An 8348-nucleotide genomic window follows, 5' to 3' on the forward strand; every position below is an offset into this window, starting at 1 on the left:
ATTCCTCCACTTAGTACTAAGCTATGCCTTAACATTGTGACAACTCGAAAATTTCCGACCAAATTTAAACTTTAATCTTTATATATTCCCGACACGATAAGCAAAGTTTGTCTCAAGGATTTTAAACTATGGTCATACATTCATTTAACCTCGACCAAATTCCAATGATTCATGAACCATTAAATGAACGTAAAAGATTATATATGAATACGCGTATATATATTATAACTTGATAACGTTAACGACATATTAAGTATAAATACTTTACAATATAGTATTTGGTTCCATATATTTGTCGATGTAATTCCATAATAATCAATTGATGTAGTTTTCAACTGTACGAAAACACTGTTTTATATAACAGGACTTGTCTATCTAAACTGCCTTTGAATAAATAAACGAAAGTTGAAATATTGGTTGTAACGTGTATTTAAAACGTGTTCATTAAATATATATGTTTTCAAATTAAGTATACGGTAGTAACACCCGCCTGGTGACGCAATTGATATTTAAAAAACGTTACGCGCTAAACTATTTTCCTAAATGAAATAAAAATAAACTTTGAAAATAAATAGTTTTGAAAAACTAAATGTTATATTGTTAGATGAAAGATTTTGGTAACAAAATTTATATTTCTAAAAATGTATATATATATATATATATATATATATATATATATATATATATATATATATATATATATATATATATATATATATCTATATATATTAATCTCGTCATAAAACGTCTTAATTTAAAATAAAATATTTTGGTAAACAACGAGTCACTGATTTATAGAAGCAAATGACCACGACGCTCAAATTTTATAAGATACATTTTTACAAAGTAATTTATTGATGAATAAATCAAACTATTACTAAAGGTACACGTCGCGTAACGTAAAAGGCTAGTTTTCTAAACGTACGAAAGTGCGCTCGAAAAACCGAAAGTGGTACATGAGTCGTGAGACCACATCCGTGTCATTTTTGTAAAAATTATATTTTTACCATGAACGTAAATATAATATAATATTTAATTAATTCTAAAGATTAAATATATTATATATTAATTAATATATAAATAAACCTAATATTACGTAGTATATGTAAAAAGAAAGAAAAGTGTCGGCAGCTTTTTTTTTAATCGAGCATATGGGCTGGTAAAAATTGGTCATGCGATCGCATGATAAAAACAAGGAGCCCCCATGCGATCGCATGGGGGGTTAGGTGCAGCCTAAATCCTTTAAAAGCTCGCTCGATCTGGTTTCATTCTCATTTTCATTATCCATCTATCTCTCTCTGTATTACTCCGTATTATTTATTTATTTATTTTATTTATTAATTATATTACTAAAGATTATTATGATATTAATATTAGTAGTATTATTATTATTAGTATTAGTATTATACATAAAATACTACGACAAGGGGTACGCACGAGCTATTGCAATATGGGTTTTATGAGTAGGATAAGGCTAAGGAAATTATGGGTTATGACTATGGAGGTGATGGGTATGGTTCATGGGTATGCTCGTAAGGTCAATTTGGTAGCTATCGTCTCCGTTGCGTCTACGTACCTTTCCTACAATATTGAATCTCAATATTGATACGTGAGTACTCGTAAATTAATTTTTACATACTAATAGTGTATCCCTGACTAGTGCTCGAGAATATAGGATAATGCATGCTCGTACTTTTGATATTGCCATTAGATAGGATATTTTGAATCTTGAATTAGTTACACCTGCGATTGAGATAAGGTATAAGATATGCATGTCCTTGGAAAGCTAGCGAAAAACTAAGAACTTTTCCTTTAGATACCGAATGGTTTTGATGAACGGATTAGAAGTTATAGTCAATTGAACTTTTGTATTATATTTAAAAATGATTATTATTATCGTCATTATTATCGTCGTTCTAGTTTTTTTATCAAATTGTTATAATTATTATTATTATTATTAATATTATTATTATTATTATCATTATTATTATTTTCAATAAAAAGTATTATCATTAAAAGTTGTTATTTTATTATTATTACTATCGTTATTATCATTAAAATTATAATTAGTATTATTATTATTATCATTAAAATAGTTAGTAGTATAATCATTATCATAATATTTATTATTATTAGTAATATTATAATTAACACTAATATTATTAATACTTAATTATTATGATTACTATTATTATCATTAATATGAACGCGATATAAAAGACGATTTAAAGACTATTAAAAGAATCGATTAGGAAATAATGAGCATGGGTATCATGATGAAATTAAAAATGTTATAAGATATTGATTTAGATAAAATATCGTTTTTCATCACTATTATTATTAAAAAATATCATTTTTTTTACAAAAATTATTATTTTTAAGAGGAATATCATTGTTAATCAACAATATTATTATTGTTTTAACATAATTTCATTTTTAGTAAATATAAAAACTAATATTTTTATAATAATTATTATTACAAAATAATACAATTTTTACTTATTATTATTACCAATGTTATTTTATCAAATAAATAAGTAATACAAATAATATAATTACCTTAATGAAAACTATCATAATATTTTTATGAACTTTATAAATTTTATTACTTAAGATATATAAAAGTATTTTTTTAATAATAAATGAATTATAATATTTACTCTAATAAATCTTTTAAAAATATTTAAAAATATAAAATGACGATATTTAAACTATATAATAATCATGTATAAATTTGGAAATCATTTTTGAGTCAAATTGACTTTTGCTGACTTTTGCATATTAGTCTCGAGCATTAGGATTGTGGTACACTATGACCTAACCTAAATTGTTAGACAAATATTGACCAACATATAAATATATATAATTAATATAGGTTCGTGAATTCGAGGCTAACCTTGCACTTGTTCAATGACGTTCTATGTATTTTTACTACGAAATACAATAGGTGAGTTTCATTTGCTCCCTTTTTATATATATTTTTGGGACTGAGGATACATGCGCTACTTTTATAAATGTTTTACGGAATAGACACAAGTAATCGAAACTATATTCTATGGTTGAATGATCGAAGACGAATATACCCCTTTTGCTTGGTAACCTAAGAATTAGTAAACCGATCTACTAATTGACGCGAATCCTAAAGATAGATCTATTGAGCCTAACGAACCCCATCCAAAGTACCGGATGCTTTAGTACTTCGATGTTGTTTTTATCATGTCCGAAGGATTTCCTAGAATGATAGGGGATATTCTTAATGCATCTTGTTAATGTCGGTTACTAGGTGTTCAATCCATATGAATGATATTTTTGTCTCTATGCATGGGACGTATATTTATGAGAATTAGAAATATGAAATCTTGTGGTCTATTAAAATTATGAAATGATTGTTTATGATAAACTAATAAACTCACCAACCTTTTGGTTGACACTTTAAAGCATGTTTATTCTCAGGTATGAAAGAAATCTTCCGCTGTGCATTTGCTCATTTTAGAGATATTACTTGGAGTCTTTCATGACATATTTCAAAAGACGTTGCATTCGAGTCGTTGAGTTCATCAAGATTATTATTAAGTCAATTATAGTTGGATATATTATGAAATGGTATGCATGCCATCAACTTTCGATGTAATGAAAGTTTGTCTTTTAAAAACGAATGCAATGTTTGTAAAATGTATCATATAGTGGTCAAGTACCTCGTGATGTAACCAAATGTAATGTATTCGTCCAGATGGATTAGGACGGGTCCCTTCAGTTGGTATCAGAGCGGTGGTCTTAGCGAACCAGGTATGCATTAGGACGGGTCCCTTCAGTTATTGAAGAAAAAGCTAACTACGGCACCTATATTGTCATTGCCTGAAGGGAATGAGGATTTTGTGATTTATTGTGATGCATCAAAGCAAGGTCTCAGTTGTGTGTTAATGCAATGAACGAAGGTGATTGCTTATGCGTCTAGACAATTGAATATTCACGAGCAAAATTATACAACTCACGATTTGGAATTGGGTGCTGTTGTTTTTTCATTAAAGACTTGGAGGCATTATTTATATGGGGTCAAAAGTATTATATATACCGACCACAAAAGTCTCCAACATATATTTAATCAGAAGCAACTGAATATGAGACAACGCAGGTGGATTGAACTGTTGAATGATTATGATTTTGATATTCGATACCACCCGGAGAAGGCGAATGTGGTAGCCGAGGCTTTAAGTAGAAAGGACAGAGAACCTATACGGGTAAAAGCTATGAATATAATTATTCGTACTAACCTTACTACTCAAATAAAGGAGGCGCAACAGGGGGTTGTAAAAGAAGGAAAGTTAAAGAATGAGATACCCAAAGGATCAGAGAAACATCTTAATATTCGTGAAGACGAAACCCGATATAGGGCCGATAGAATTTGGGTACCAAGGTTTGGAGATGTGAGAGAAATGGTACTTAAGGAAGCACATAAAACCAGATATTCAATGCATCCCGGAGCGGGGAATATGTATAAAGATCTCAAGAAACACTTTTGGTGACAGGGTATGAAAGCCGATATTGCTAAATATGTAGGAGAATGTTTGACGTGTTCTAAGGTCAAAGCTGAACATCAGAAACCATCAGGTCTACTACAACAACCTAAAATCCCGGAATGGAAATGGTAAAACATTACCATGGATTTCATTACTAAATTTCCAAGGACTGCAAGTGGTTATGATACTATTTGGGTAATAGTTGATCGTCTCACCAAGTCAGCACACTTCCTGCCAATGAGAGAAGATGACAAAATGGAGAAGTTGGCGCGATTGTATTTGAAGGAGGTTGTCTCCAGACATGGAATACCCGTCTCTTGTAACATCCCGCGTTTTTCCGTTAAATTTATTTTTAACACCGTCTTTTTCTTTTAAATAATACCTTTCGTTATTTAAATTCGTAGTTTCCGTTGACTAACGTTCATAATAATTCCGTCATTTAATTATAACATCTCTCGTTAACTTGCGTTTTAAAAATATTCGATCGGTTAAATCCCGCACCCGCTTTGAAACTCGAGGGACCGGAGTTGCCAAATGGGCAAACTAGTTGACTAGGTCAACTAGTCAACCCATTTCATCCATTCCATCATCTCCCTCATCCCTTTTCTCTCCATCTCAAGAACACACACACAAACCCATTCCATTCATTCATCATCTAAATTCAATCTTGGAAGCTCACAACAAATCCGATTACATATTTGGAATCCTCTCTTCATCCTCTACAATTTGATACCAACTTCATCTCGTTTGGGTAACATTTTTAAAACTCTAAATTTCTCTAAATTCGTGTTTTTGATTTGAAATGGTGTTAGTTAGTGTCTATGGTTCGAGTCTAACATGAATATATGTTTGGTTTGCTCGATTTGTTGTTTTTGGAGTAACTAGCATGAACTTGAAATGGGTGTGCTTAATCCTTGATTTTGGATGAGTTAATATTGTTAGATTGTTAAAGTGCATGTTTTAATTGTGTTACTAGTATCACTAGCTTCGTTTTGATGCGTAGGTTGATTAAGAAAACTTCAAAAACATGAATATTGATTTTGTGATGTTTGACTAGGGTTTGATAGTTCTTGACATGAACTTTTGATGCTTGAATGCCATGGAATGTTAATTGTTAGTGATTAGTTGTAATGTATGCTTAATTACCTTCGAAACGGCATATCGTATGTGTAAATTGGATTCCCGAATCATAAAATACGTTTTACGAACTTGAAACCTTGAAAATAAACCTTTCTTGATCAATTGACTAGTTTTCGGTTATTGTAAATGATGTTTTTGATTGATGAGACGTGTTTAGTTGTTTTCCTTGTCAAATTACCTTTCCGACGATATATAGTATGCATTTTGGATGTTTTCGGTTCATAAAATAGGTTAATTTGAGTTTTGGTTCGTGACTTGGTCTTTTTCTGCAAACTGCATGTTTCCCAGGTATTGCGCGCCGCGCATATGCCCGCGCGCCGCGCAAAATTAGCAATCCCAGATGTTTGCCTTCGTGTTTAAGTTCTGACCAGGATTTACACTTGGGTGCACGCCGCGCAACCCTTTGCGCGCCGCGCATATGCCCAGCTCATTTTAGTTTTTATTTTTCCTTTCACAAAATGTTTCCCGCTTAACCGTAACTCCGATTAACATGAAACTTGGCCATTCTGCTCATAAATGATTTCTCATCATGAGAAAATTGTCGGACACCCGATCCGACCCCGTTGACTTTGACTTTGACCAAGTTTGACTTTTAGTCAAACTTAACCAAACAATTATACGATCGTTCTAACATGCTTAGTTACTTGTATCGTGCATGAAACTTGACTAGTTGATTCACATGCTACATAATCGAGTCGTAACGAGCCATAGGACTAATTGAACACCTTTGACCTATCGTGTTTACCGTTATTGATACAACCTATATGTTTAGGTCAAGACTAGCTTTGTCTTTGCACGCGTCTACTTGTTGAAGTACTTTATTAACTCTTGCACTCAAGGTGAGATCATAGTCCCACTTTTACTCTTTTTGAACTTATATTGGGATGAGAAAACATAAACGATTCTTTTGAACTAAGTGAACACAAGAACGGGAAAACAAACATTCTACATACGAGTTTAGAACAAAAATCCTCAATTCGATTATCATTAGTTACACTTGCCGGGTGTAAGCGAGAACTTATGTTATATGGCCATATGGGTTGACAACCCTCATCCTTGACGGTTCGCTACCGTCTACGGATGAAATATATTTTCGAGAATCAGTGTTTGTTCTAGCACTAAGTGATGGGGTATACAATGGAAGGAATGTTAAGCTTTGATAATTGGGTGCTCGTGAAACAAACTTTTGGAATGTATTACTATTATTTCATTGATGCAAATCTTGTGGTTCACTTGTACTTACTTACTTAAACCTATGATTTCACCAACGTTTTCGTTGACAGATTTCTATGTTTTTCTCAGGTCCTTGAACGATACATGATACATGCTTCCGCTCATTATTTGATACTTGTATTGGATGTCGAGTATATGTGCATTTCATGGAGCGTCTTTTGACTTTACTTTAAACCGTGTCGCCTAGATTTCATTCGTATTATAACGTTGTAACTTAACTATTGGTTGAACAATTCTTGTAAACTTTGGGAACAATCTTCACTTTGAAATGAAGGCGACATATTTTGGTCAAACTTTGTCTTAAAGACTTATGACCACGTAACGGGACCTAAGTAGACGGCGCCGTCAAACATGATTTGGTCGGGTCGCTACAGATGGTATCAGAGCTGGTTTAACCTTAGCCGTAAAGGTAGTCACGCGCGCCGGCTGTCAGGCCAGGCACTCATACGGACTATGCTTTTTGGCGGGTTAATCGTAGAGGGGGTTCTCACAGTGTTACCTGTGACGAAGCATTGGCTCTTACCCCTTGCGATCCCTTGGAATTTGAGGGTTGGCAGTTTGGCAGAAATGCGGGCCGTAAAATCAGTGTCTGAGGTACACTCAGTGGTCACCAAGCGGTTAGCTGGAAAGGCACTGGGTGGGTTTCTACCCCATCTGTCGCTACAGATGGTATCAGAGCCTTGGTTGTAGGGATTTAGAGTTCATTTGTGTCCACCCCGAGTCATAGGGTACATAGGTGAATCTAGACTACAACCGGCATATAGACTGAAGTAGGAATTACTTGACTATTTGTGCATTTATACTCGAACTCTTCTATCATATCTGACTCGTATTCGATCTTGATCTTACGTTGATAAATTTTGTTGATGCGCCACTTTGACTTTATGAGGTAATGTTAAATGCACATGAGAATCAGGGTAATATAATTTCCGGGATTATATTACGGTGATTCACATGGACGTTCCGACATTATGACATAAAGAATTTAAGGCGAGTCAAGGAAAATTTTTCTCTATATCCTTATTCCATATCACGGTTAGTATTGTTAAGAATACTAATCAACGATATTCTTGTGTCATGAAGGAACAATGGCTCACCAAGGTCAACACAATACTCCTCTCGAAACTCTAGAACAAGCTCTTCAACGAATGATAACCACCGCCGTGGGTACGGCCGTGGCCGATCACTTTTCCAACAACACCAATCGTGGAGCCGGTAATTCAATCGAAGGTTGCTCCTACAAGAACTTCATGAAGTACAATCCTCCCACTTTCGATGGAACCGGGGGACCGGTTACTCTCACCCGATGGTTTGAACAAATGGAGACCGTTTTTAACACAAGCGGTTGTCGAGACCAAGATAAGGTCAAGTTTTCCACCCTCACTTTCACCGGTATTGCTCTCTCATGGTGGAACACGTATGTACAATTAGTGGGAAGCGATGAAGCCCACCCACTCT

This window comes from Rutidosis leptorrhynchoides, chromosome 1 (assembly GCF_046630445.1).
Source record: "Rutidosis leptorrhynchoides isolate AG116_Rl617_1_P2 chromosome 1, CSIRO_AGI_Rlap_v1, whole genome shotgun sequence".
NCBI lineage: Eukaryota > Viridiplantae > Streptophyta > Magnoliopsida > Asterales > Asteraceae > Rutidosis > Rutidosis leptorrhynchoides.